The sequence below is a fragment of the Corvus cornix genome, chromosome 3 (genome assembly GCF_000738735.6).
Source record: "Corvus cornix cornix isolate S_Up_H32 chromosome 3, ASM73873v5, whole genome shotgun sequence".
Lineage (NCBI taxonomy): Eukaryota > Metazoa > Chordata > Aves > Passeriformes > Corvidae > Corvus > Corvus cornix.
The window spans coordinates 113,480,421-113,492,911 of record NC_047056.1 but is presented as its reverse complement, the minus strand read 5'-3'; the positions used below and the strand labels follow the sequence as shown (position 1 = coordinate 113,492,911).

Genomic DNA, 12,491 nt, shown 5'->3' with positions numbered 1-12,491 from the left:
TATAGTACAGTAGAAAAATATTTTGACAATGGATGTTTTAGGATTTTAGACAATCACCCCAAGGGATGGCTGATCCTTTGACCAATTAGACTATGAAGAAAAAAGTCTAAAAAAGAGTTGTAAAATAATTTAAAAAAAGAATCTTGCTGCACAATTCCTGCCTGTTGGATCTCTCTTCTCCTCCCTACCACTGTGGGACACCGTGACAGAGGTGGGTGGTGACCTGCAAGAAAAATAAATATGGTGGGGCATTACAGAATGTTCTGGGCCTGTCTTTCTGATTCAGGATATTTTTTCTTGCAGAATGGCTGAGATGAACACACATCTCCCCCATGCTCAGTTTGCCCAGCAGGAATTAATGCAGGAGTTGTTCTTCTGTAACAAACCAAACCAGCAAGCAGCCTGCTTGCCTTAGAGATGGAGCCTGTGACAAAATGCAGCAGGGTTCTGGACTTCAATAACCTTCCAATAAAGCTTTTGCACGTGTTGAAGTTACAGAATTAAACATCATTGCTGGTGGCACCACCCTTCGTTCCTGTGGTGACAAAGGCCTGCAGGAGTTCCACGCGGCGGGAGGGAAATGTGAGAGTCACTGAAGGGTGATTTGTCTTATCTGCTGGGCAAACACTTAGATTTGCCAGTTTTTCAGGCTATTTTTGTTTGATAAAGAGCATATAAGAAGATTCATTTTTTAAGGACCTCTTCTGCTTAATCAATTTTCTCTTATCCGTAGTGAAAAGAAATTGAGTGTAAAATTTGTGCTTATAGGGAGGAGTGGGTTCTCCGTGATCTGCACTGAACAAATTCATCTTTGTGTGACCAGGCAGCATCAGAGCTGTCGTGAAGATCATGTGAGCCCCTGTCTCTGCTCTTTTTTCATCAGGATAGGAAATAAAAGTCACGGAAAGGCTGTGATAAAGCTGTAGTGCTGCAAATGTGATCATCAGGGTTCTTAGGAGTAGCTGCATCCTGGCTCTTGTGATTTTCATCAAGTACAGAGAACAAGGAAATCTGTGGAGTTCACAACACCAGTGGAGTAATAAATCGTTCCCAGAATATGATAGATGACTTGGAGTAATGCAGATGATTTTTCAGCTGGAGGATGGAGGGAGCATCATGGGCTGTGCCTGGGGCAGAGGGCTCAGCCCTTCAGGAGCAGTCGCTGTGCAAAGGTACTTGTGCTTGGACTGAGCAGCCAAATCTGCTTCAGTTCCCAGAATAAAAAGCGTTTAATGCCATCTACGGACATGTGAGCTGGGAAATAGGACCAAAGGATGTTTTTACTCCAAAAACTGCATTTCTGAAAATACTGTTCAAGTAGCGTATTTAGCTCTGATATCCGTATGTTAAAATAGACGTGGGAAAAGCTGGAGATCCTGCAGAAGGAGCAGCAGGGCAACTTTTGGATCAGGGTGAAAAGATCTAGAGTTGAACTTTTAAACTCTCCCACTGTGTTTATGGGTCAGGAGAGAGACCAAAACTTGAGTCCCATCTTTGGGGAGAGGCTGCTGGGTACTGCTGAGACCTGGAGAGGACGGGGAAAGCTGCTTGGAAGGTGACATTGAAAGGTAGACATGGGCTGGGATTAATCACTGGAGCAAATTCCCAGGAAGGGTTGGATTTGCTGCCTCTTTGAATGTATCTTTGGAGGTTGAACTTGCTTTTTCTTTACCCGTGGGAATGCTGAGATCTAGAGAGGGCGACACCAGTTTGGTGGCAGTGAGCAAGGAAAGTTTCCATTGCCTTTCTTGAAGACAAAAATCTCAAGGCACCTTTTCTGCTGTGAAAGCAAAATGCTGTCGTGGAACAGAGGGTGGCTTTGCACCATAAAATGGTGGAGGTTCTTTCTTGGACCAGTTCCTTTTGAAAGAATTTTGACAGTGGGCTGGAAGCTTAGGACAATTTTCTGGAAGGGGATTGTTGCTACTTCTAAATGTTCTTCCTGCTGGAGAAGGAAGAACCGTGAGACTCTAACGTGCCTCGAGTTCTTCGTTGCAGCAGTTCATTTGAGCATCTCTCACTTTCATGCTAATTCTTTGTGCCACGTAACTGGTTTAAGGTGAAAGGGATTTGTAATATCCCCAGCTGTGGGTTCAGGTGGAAAGGGACGTGAAGAACCTTAATTTGAAGGTCCAATTTTATCCCCGAATGTCTTGAGCCTCTGAAGTGTGTGCAAAGTGGTTTCTTTAATGAAGTTTTTTCTGAGTTAGATAAGGATGAAAAATATCCTTCTTTCCCCTCAAAATAAGTCCTAATCATGGAATCATTTAGGCTGGAAGACTTCTCTAAGATTATTGAGTCCAACTGTTCCCTCAGCACTGCCAAAGCCACCACTGACCCACATCCCCAAGTGCCACATCCACACAGCTTCTAAATCCCTCCAGGGATGGGGACTCCACCCCCTGCCCTGGGCAGCTGTGCCAGAGCTGGCACAATCCTTTTGGAGAAGGAATTATTCCTAATATACAGTTTAAATATTGGTTTTTTGTCATGTTACTCCTTGTTGATAAATGTTAGGGGTAACAGTTCCAGAGTAAATGTCCTGTTTTCCTTATCCACCCTCATTTCCACATTGGAAATCCCTGCATTCCTCCTTTTCTTATGCAAAGCCCTCTCTGTCAGCTCGATTGGCAGACTTGAGCTTGCTGAGGAAACTTAGGGATTTTTAAAGGGGATCTTTGTCCCTTTGGGATTTCAGTGGTCACTTGGCCATCCAAAAGTCAAGGTGGAGAGTTGTTTCTCCTGCAGGAGGGCATGAAAGGGGAATTGTGGCATCTGGACTGGGTGACTGGGAACACACGGAGCTCCCAGTGGAGCATTTCCAGTGAGAGTTACACCCTGCCTTGTGTGCTGGCAGCTCCTGGTCAGCTGTAAGGTAAATTATTAGCTTAAATCCCTTTCCCTTCCGGTGACTCGGCAGCTTTTAGGGCATCTCCAACCTGCCTGAATTTGGATCGTGAGCCTGAACCCCAGCCTGGCAAAGTCTGTGAAGAAACTTTGGTGGCAGGTTTGGACTTGACTCTTGGGGCCGAGGGGATAATTTCCCAATTTGTTTCTGGGAAATCCACTGGTTTTGTTCAGGTTTATGGAAGAAACTAACAGTTTATCCTCTACCAGCCTGTTAAAATTCCTTTCTCACAGCAGGATTGTGAAATCTTTGACTTTGTCTCTGCTTGCAACAACAGGTTTTAATTTCCCTGTTTGTGGGATTTTGCTTGCTGAAGGGGAAGGTAAATAGTGGCTCTCTGGAGTTTTCTTGTGGGGATTTCTCCCCCCGTAGGCCCCTCCTGCTTTATCCCACTCATAACAACAGGATCCCCAAGCACTCCTTCATTTCCAGCTCTGTTTTACACGTTCTTTTCTGGAGGATTAATATGCTAGGAAACCTCTGTGCATAAACAATTCAGGAGCAAATGCTGGAGAGCAAATGCAGTTAATGGACTGGTTTTTTGCCAGTTTTATGGGACACATTGCCTGAATTAGCCTGGGAAACTTTTCTGCTCTTAAATATCAGAGCTCAGTTTAATGTTTTGTGTTGTCCAGACGTCTGCTGGACTTCGGCATCTCCTTAATGGCACTTGGAATGGGAATGCCAGGAATGCTTTCCAGAGCTGTGGATCTGGGCTTGTGTTGCTCTGTCTCCATCACGTTGGCCTTCAGCTCAGGTGGGAGCGTTGCATCCCAGGAATGATTTCCAGGGGCATATTTCTGTATTAGGCTGCAGTATTCGTCTGCCTTAGTGCAGGAGAATGAGCTCAAATAACTCAAGTGAATTTTAGATTGGCACCTCTGACAGTGGGAAAAGTAATGGTGGTGCAGGCAGGTGAGGGAAAGAAAAAAACAGCCTGGATAAGAGCCTTGAAGGAAGAGAAAATAGGGAAGCAAGGGTGGCTAATTGTCAGGGAAGAGTGAAATGGAAGCAGATTGGGATGCTTTTGTGCCCAGGAGTAAAGGAAGAAGCTTTTTGGTGAACACTGTGAGGATGAGCAGAGGAAAATGGACAAATTTCTCTGGCTAATGAAGAGATGAGATCAGAAAAGAAAACTGAGAGCATTAAATATCCCAAGATGCCACTTAGTGCTGCGTGTTCCACTCCTGGCCTTCCCCAGCCCCCATGAACAGGGATTGCTCCGGGCCACCTGGGGCTGCAAATTCTCCATCCCCGTTTCCTGCGGGGCAGGAGGAGATCTGTGTACATGTCTGAGAGGCTGGGTTTAATTTCCAGGAGGATGTAGGTCTCACTTGTTTATGTTGGAGCAGCGAGCTGGAGAGGCCAGGAGGAGACCATGTGTGTAAGAGCAGGGCTGGATTCCCCGTGGATCCTTCCTGGGCATCTGTCCACAGCTGCTCTCTGCATCAGGCATGAAAAAAGAAGCAATTTACATGTTCTTTAAACAAGATAACACAGCAAAGTTCTGTTTCAAAGGATGGAAGGCTCCTTATCCACTAAATACATCCCGTCACGTAGATCCTGTGATCTCCAGAGACCTTTAGGAGCTCCAGCTCACCACATGGCAACACATCAAAGGAGTGTCCGTGGGGCTTGGAGTACAAACACAGAATATGCAGGTGCCACAGGGAGTTCACAAGGCTCTGTGCCCAGGGAACAGATATTCCCTTGCTAAGACACCATCTGACAGCCTCCCCCTCCCAGACAACTCTGCATCAAAGATGACCTGAAAAACTTTTTTTAATACATTAAAACATGTCCCAAACTTAAAACTGCCCAAGTCCGGGTATGAGGACTTTCCCTCTGCTTAAAGGATCTTTCTTTGCAAATTAAGTTTTGCTTGTCCTCACAGATTTTAAGCTCTGGGAAACATGGAGCTCTCCTGGCACAGTGTCTGCATGTGCTGAAGGGGGACAGTTGAGAATGACCCATTCTCCAATACTGGTGTGGCATCATCTGAAGATCTGCTGGCTTCCCACTGCCAGAGGGCAGGGCTAGATGGGATATTGGGAAGAAATTCTTGGCTGTGAGGGTGGGGAGGCCCTGGCACAGGCTGCCCAGAGAAGCTGGGGCTGCGCCACCCCTGGAAGTGTCCAAGGTCAGGTTGGACGGGGTGAGGGTGAGGATTTCTCTCCTCTGCCTATGGCACAGAGTGACCCGGGATCAGTGCAGGTGACCCCATGGCCCTGTGAGCCCTTCCAGGTTTGTCAGCCTTGCACCCCCCTCTCTGCAAGCACCCCAGGAGGTGGGATAAGGTGACCCACGTGTGTTTCATGGCTTGCTGTGTGTGGGTAGGAGATGGGGACCTCAGGAAAGCTCTGCATCCTGGGGAGCAATGGGGACACCGGGCTTTGAGGTCACTCAGATTTATCTGTGCCCAAAGTACTGCAGTGCTTTGACCAGGAACGGCCCTGTTCATTCCACCCTCCCACAAAGTAGCATTTCCCTGTTTTTCTGGGATAGTTTCCCTAATGGAGTCTGGAATTGAGTTCTCTGCCAGGCAAGCAGCCAGCAGACATCTCAGCAGTGGGATGTTCTTCCCCTCCAGCCCCGTGGTGTCCGGGACAGCTGGATGGGGATGAAAACCAGCATCTCCCACCAGCTTGGGGTTGTGATGAGAAGGGGTTGGTCCTTGAGTTCAAGGAATTAATTTGCTTTTTGATCGTCCATTGGGAAGAGTCCAGGAGAACGCTGGGGTGCTGCTGGGACAGAAAGCAGATGCCTGCTGTCTCAGGAATCTTCAAAACATTTCTCCTCTGGCCAGCACTGTTGGAAGCTTTCCTGGATTGGGTCTGTGCCAGCCTCGTTGTGCTCTTGTCCCCATCTTGTCACCTGCTGTCTGTGTCCCAGCAGATGTGACAGAGCACTGCTGGCTCCCGAGGGTGGGGAGAGTCACGATGTGTTTCTGTGTGTTCCTGTGGTTTGGCAGAGCTGCAAAAATCAGCATTTCCCCGTTTTATGGATCCCACTCCCCTTCTGCCAAGTGAGAATAACATTGCAGAAAGTGCCTGCCCCTGTGAGGGAATAATTTGGTGGCATTCAGGAGTTGCTGAGTCTTGAACAGCTTCTGCTGTCCAGCCAATTCTTTGAAAGTCGGAGTTTTTGGGTACTTTTTTTTTGTTAAAATAGCAACTTGTGACGGGCCAGATACTGTTGTGACAGTGCCTCTAAAATCCTTAAGCTGCTTGAATCACTCCAAGGAGCCAGGCAATAAAAGAGCTGGAATAAAATGTATCCCACAATGTCCTTCACTTCTGCTGACAAACGCAGTTTAAATTACTGGTGCAACCTTTTAGCATAGCTGGTTTGTAAAAGCTAATAAAATATAAAATGAAGTTGTAACAGCTACTTCCCTCCTCTTCTCTGGTGGAAAGTAAGGAGAAACCACCCTTTTTTTGGGGTGAGCCTATGCTGGGATGCTGTTATTGTTGTTAATGACAGTGATCAGAATAAAATGTTCATATATGCTGGGATTTTTACATCATATTAATTATATAGTATTTATTACAGAGGGGACTTCACTTTAATCATGAAGTGGCATTTGTTCTATGAAGAGCCTGAGGTTTTCCAGAGCTTACATTAAAATTAAAAAAAACCCTCTAAGCTCTCTTCTAATGGAAGGTGTCCCAGGGGGTTGAAATGAGATGATCCTTGAGGTTCCTTCCAACCCAAACCATTCTGTGATTCTCAGGAGAGTGCTTTGTTTGCCTGATAGATTTGGGCATCCCATTGCCAGATGCTCTGGTCCCTTGGCTCCTTTGCCCCAAGTGGCCGGAGTTTCAGAGACTCAAAATAATTGGTGGCTTTGGGGAAAAAAACCCCAAACCAACAGATTTTTATTTTTTGTAAACTGTCGGCATTCCAAGCTTGCCATAAAACATCTCCAGACCCAGGAGAGGCGGCGAGGGCTGTGCAGATGCTGGGCTCGTGCAGCGTGGGTGAGGTTTGAAGTGGATATTTCACAGGTCATGTTGAAATGAAATCCTCGGCTGTGGCTGTTGAGTAACATCTTCACTCGTGATTTCTGGAGAACTCTGGGAGAAGCTTTGCGATCAGGCAAGGAAGGAGGGGATAGAAGGGTCGTGGCTGTTCTTGTTTCTGCAAACATTTTGTAGCCGCGTGCGGATGGAACCGTGCCAGGACCCGCAGCCTGCCAGGAGAGACGAGCTCCGATCGTGATGTGTTTCCTTTTTGTATCCCAAAGATGTGGGCACTCAGGAAGTGTTTTGCCAGCTGAAGTGACAGGGATGGAAGCAGCCTTTATAAGCAGCACCAGCCTCCGAGGACCAGCCCCGACTCCCTGCTGGGAGCGGCGTTGGAGCTGGGACTGCGGAGAGGCTTTGAGTATGGAACACATTAGTGAGAGTCAGGGTGGGGAGAGGGAGGTTGGGATGCTCTGCTGTCCCAGAGGCTGTGTAGGAGGATGAAGGCAGGATGTGGATGGTCCCTTTTGTTCTAAAACAAAGGGAAATGCCACTGACGGCCAAGGCATCGCCCGCCACCGAAGGATAATCCTGGAGCCTTGGGCTTTTCTTAACTAAAGGTATTTTATTTTCTTTTAATATTTTATATGTTTGTCTGCTGAGATCAGATGGTTGTTAGCAGCAGAAATGTGGCTGAGAGAGGATTTGAGCTAGGGAAAAAGCTGGATGAAGAATTGGGGGGAATTGCTGGGCTTGAGGCTGGACTTGGTGGGTGGAACTCGTGGTGTGTCACAGAACAGGTCAGGCTGGGTGGCTTGCAGTGATCCTCTTGGACCTTGGCACTTACGGAACAGTGGAGTTGATGCTTTTATTCAATATTTTTGTGGGAAATGATCGCACGGATGTAACCTGGGAGCTGTCTATTATCAGGTGTCGTAGAGGAAGAGTTTTGTGTGAAGGGAGCTGAGAATGCCTGGAAGCTGGCTCAGAGCTGATGGAGCTGGGAGCTGGTGACCCACATCTGATCCCTTTTAGATTTGCAATGTCCCTTCTCCAGGTGGTCTCATTTGCGCCTGATTCCCCCTTTGGTGTCCTCCAGCCTCCCTTACTCCCCAGCAGCCCAAATTGTCAAGCCTGTGGGAGCTTCCAGGCTTAAGACCATGTCATAAATCACAGAATCCCAGAATGGTTTGGGCAGGAAGGGACCTTAGAGCTCATCTCATTCCACACCCTGCCATGGACAGGGCCACCTTCCACTCTCCCACGTTGCTCAGTCCCTGTTTGGAGAGGCCCAGAAGGAATGTTTGTGTCAGAGTGCCTCTCTTGTACAATGCCTCGAGGCCATACATAACTGATTTCTTAAGTCCATGTGGTTTTGTCTGGGTTTTTCTGTTTCACAGGAGGGAAACCCTGAGATCAGCACTGGGAGGCAGAAGAGAGGTGGTCAAGGAGTCAATGTGGGATGTGGGACAGGTCTGAGCCAAGGAACAACAGGTAAAGCACACAGGAGCTCTGCTGTGTAAGGCTGCCCCATGCCTGGGGCTGAGTTGCTTCTTCCCATGCTGGATTTTAACATAATTTGCCAGAACTTCTCACACCCTTCTAACAACACTCTCCTGCTCCCCATAGTCCAGTTGAAATAATGGTGAGATGAGGAAAGCTTGTAAAAATAGGGCACAATGTCACCCCCAGAGCTTTAATCAAGTCCCTTACATATTTTTTGGCCATCAGCTCTTCCATTTAATCATCCATTAATTGCTGAAAGTTTTAGCCAAATTCATTTGGCAGAGCTGCAGGCGAAGAAGCAGCATTTCACAATATTCTGGTTTCAGCAGTTTTAAATTCTGATTTTAAAAGCAGTGTTGAATGTCACTAATGGTCTGAGCTCAGTGTCTGGGTGCCTTGGGATCCAAATCCCTGCACGCAGCTCAGAGGGAAGTTGGGCTCTGAACATTTTTCTTCTTTAGCATCATTCTCTGGGCACATTCTTGTCCCCAAACTCTTTGTAATTGAGGTGTGAGGATTAGTCCATGGGTGCACAGCTCTTGCGGGGGTGTGTGGCTGACTGGGAGCCTTCCAATCTCACTGCAGAGGCTGGAATTGCTGCCAGCAGCACATTTCTCCTTCTCCAGTTTTCTTCTCACTCCTGTGAGGAAGCCAGAGGATGAGATTTTGTGCCCTGTGCTGAGCTCCTTCAGGCAAGCTCCAGCTCTGGAGTATTGTCAAAACCACTGATGAGTGTGGGCTCCAGCAGAGGTGTCAGGAGTGAAGCAAAGGGGCTGGAGCACGGAGTCATTTCACTCCTGCCTGTTCCAGGGAATGGCATTTTCTGGCACAGGGACACAAGGACACCAAGAGGCAGCAGCATCCTGCACAAAGCTGCTCTGTCAGCCCAAGTTTTGGAGTGGAAGCAGCACGTGGATTGTGTCTGGGAGCCACCAGGGTTACTCGGGTTGGAATCTGGCTGCTAAATCTGACTCTTATTCTTAGGAAAACTTGGATGAAGTGTGATGGGCTGTGATGAAGCACATTAGGTGCTCTCGAGGTCCCTTTTGGCCTTGAACTCTGCTACTCTGGGAGGAAATCACAGCTGCATCTCTAATAACACACGGCCAGTTCAAGCCCCCATTTTGACTCTCTGTCAGAGGATTTCTCCAGGAGCGCCGTGTCCTTGGGAGTCATGTTTGGAGCATCTGCTCCCTATATTCTTGGGCTGAACTGCTTCCAGCAGGCTTAGTAACTGTGCCTGTGATTTCCTCCAGGAAATCCAACCATGCAGGGTGGTGTTTAGCTTATGGGACTGTGACTATCAAACCATCACGGCATTCTTAAGTTGCCTTTTTTATTTTTTTTTAAATATTTTAGCTGTCTCCCTACCCCCAACCCCATATCTGTGCATCTATGGAGGTTTTTTTTCCTGCCTTGTTCAAGTGAAAGAGTAAATCCTTTTTGATTTATTCCAGAGCAGCCCTCGAGCTCAGCTCCTGTGAGAGCCTGCTGACTTGGAGTTCAAAAGATCTCACATCTTTGAGGCCAGGCTGTGGTCTTCCATCTTGCCTCAAAGTTAAACTGAAAGAGAAAATTCCTTTTCTTCTTAAAAAGAGTGAAAATCACCATGCTGTGTAAGGGAATCAGACTCATCTGGAGCAGCAGAGAATGCCAACATGCAGAATTCCAGGTTAAAACCTGGTTGTTTAGCAAGGCTTTGTTTTCAAGCACCGAGCACGTTGTTCAGGAAGTGTTTTATGGAGATAAATACTCCTTGAAAAGCAGTGCTGTTGCCTGGCTGGGATCCAGCCTGTGATCCTACATTAAAGCATTTTTTGGGTGTTTAAACCACTGCATTACCACGGGTGGCTAGAAATGGTTGTTCTCATCCCTGACTTCCTGCAGATCTGCAGGGTTAGATGAGATATTAGGAAGAAATTCTTTACTGTAAGAGTGGTGGTGAGGCCCTGGCACAGAATTCCCAGAGAAGCTGTGGCTGCCCCTGGATCCCTGGAAGTGTCCAAGGCCAGGCTGGATGGGGCTTGGAGCAGCGTGGGATAGTGGGAGATGTCCCTGCCCATGGCAGGGGTGGGATGGGATGAGCTTTAAAGTCCCTTCCAGCCCAGATCATTGCATGATTCAATGAGGTACAGGCAGATAGCTGGCATATATATATGTGTGTATGTGTATGATTTATATCCATGTATAGAGCAAAATGAACCTGTAAGAACTATTTATATCCTATTTCACTTCCACAGGGCCCTGCTTAGTCCAGATTTATGCAGTTGTGGCTGCAGCTGTGAGCTTGGAAGGGCATAGGTAATGGATGGGAGACTTCTAATAGATACAGGGACCCTCCTTTTAAAATCCAGCTCCTCTGAGCAAGGTGACCTTGGCTCTGCTTCTGACTTGGGAATCCAGCCCTGCAGAGGCAAGGAGGTGCTGATCCATGGAGCAAAGGATTGGCCAGACACCAGCAGGAGAGAAAGCACAGGTTGGGCTGGGGGAGGTTTCAGCACATGTGAGGTTGTCAGGCTTGCAGGTAAAACTATGGGTGCTCTCCCGAATTTGCACATACACCTGGGAGGGGTGTATCTCTATTTTTTTTAAAAGTTCCAGTCCTGGTATAGCATGCTGGGGGGAAACCCAGCTTTTTTACCTGCCTCCAGGCAGCACAAAGGACTGGCAGCATAAGTGACAGCTCAGGTAGCCCTCACAGGTGTGGGGAAAATCTCACATGGTGTTTTACCAGGTCTTCTCAGCAGGACTCTTCCAGAAATCCTTTCTTTGAAAATTTTTGGGCCTGTGGAGAGTGTGTATGGGAACACCTTGGTGTTTTATCCCCCTTTCAGGAAAAAATGTGTAGAAAACTGTCTGAAGCTGCAGTAATTCTCTGGCATGTGTGGGGACAGTAAAGCCACACAGCTCAGGTGACAGTAAAGGACAGGAAACAGACTGGCTCTTCTGCTGTTCTGTTCCCACTCTTCCTGCTCTTTTTTCAGTGTAGAAAACCCACATCCCGACTTTTTCCCATGTTCTGAGCCAGCAGTAAAGTAGGAAAATGTTTTTTCCCCAAATCTAATTTGAAACATGATGACTGGACCGTTCTTAAACAGCTTCCAACTTAACAATAAAGAAACTTCACAGAGTGTTTGGCAGGAGCCTCTGTATATAATTTAGATCATAATCAGATGCATTAACACATTTTATATGGATCTCATGGGGACCAGGAAGATGAGGTGTGCTGGGTAATTTCTTTCCAGATTTCTTTACCTGATTGTTTATTACTCTTGGGGACTTCATTTGTGGTCCAAATGTCACCAGCAGAATCCTGCTGCTTCATGTGCCTGCATTTAGAGTAGCTGGTAGTGAGGCTTCAAATTCCTTAATTGCTGTGTTCTTCTCAATCTTTCTTTCTGTGGTTGTCAAAGGGAGGATGGGGAGGGAGAGAGGGAAGGGGAACAAAAAAAAGGACCCAAATCCTGCAAATTGCTGAGCTTCCCCTGTGCCTGGAGCTCGATGGGAGGGAAGGTGCTGAGAGTGCTCCGTGTTTCCCACTGAGTACAATCAGGAGCTGCTGCTGGAGAGCTGCGTGGGGGAAGCACTTCCTCTCTCCCCTTTCCCTTTGAGATGTTCATCATAAGCAGCTCTAATTTTATAAATCTCCTGAAAGCTTTTCGACACTCGGAGAGGAGAAACGGTCGTGTGTCTCTCGCATCGCTTCACTGTTTTGCCATGAATCCACCCATGCCCAAGACATCCTTGTGAAATCTCTCCTTTGACAGAAAAATCTGTTGCTGCTTTGAAAAGCGATGTTTTGGATGTGTTTCTGCTCTGCTGATTTGTATTATCCCCACAAAAGGTGGGAAGGGAAGTTCCTGTCACTTCAACGTCTCCTTTATATGTGCTGGAGTAATAACCCTCCCCGTGTGGTCCATGGGATTTATTTGTTACTGAATGCTGTGGAGTAGTGGAAAACTGAGATTCCCAATCCTTCCCCAGCCAGGGGCCAGGCTCTGCTCCCAGATGGATGCACAGCTCAGGTTTAGGACATGGGAGGCTGCTCCTCTTCACTTGCTCGTCCAGGCTGGAACCACCCAGCGGTGACCTCAGCCAGCTGCCGTTGATCC

At 47.4% G+C, this 12,491-nt stretch overlaps 1 protein-coding gene across 5 annotated transcripts in view; it reads left to right on the top strand.

The window, feature by feature from the left end:
• Window positions 1–12,491, top strand: part of EXTL3 (exostosin like glycosyltransferase 3) — a 135,930-nt gene that overhangs the window by 75,868 nt on the left and 47,571 nt on the right. The window contains exons 1-2 of one of the 5 annotated variants that reach the window (XM_019293041.3): window positions 7,374–7,493; window positions 8,274–8,367. The exons of 3 other annotated variants lie outside the window; for them this stretch is intronic. The gene's annotated coding sequence lies outside the window, so the exon portion shown is untranslated. Of the gene's footprint in view, window positions 1–7,373; window positions 7,494–8,273; window positions 8,368–12,491 lie in introns of those variants that run through there. One more of the 5 variants, XM_039568155.1, reaches the window with a different exon arrangement.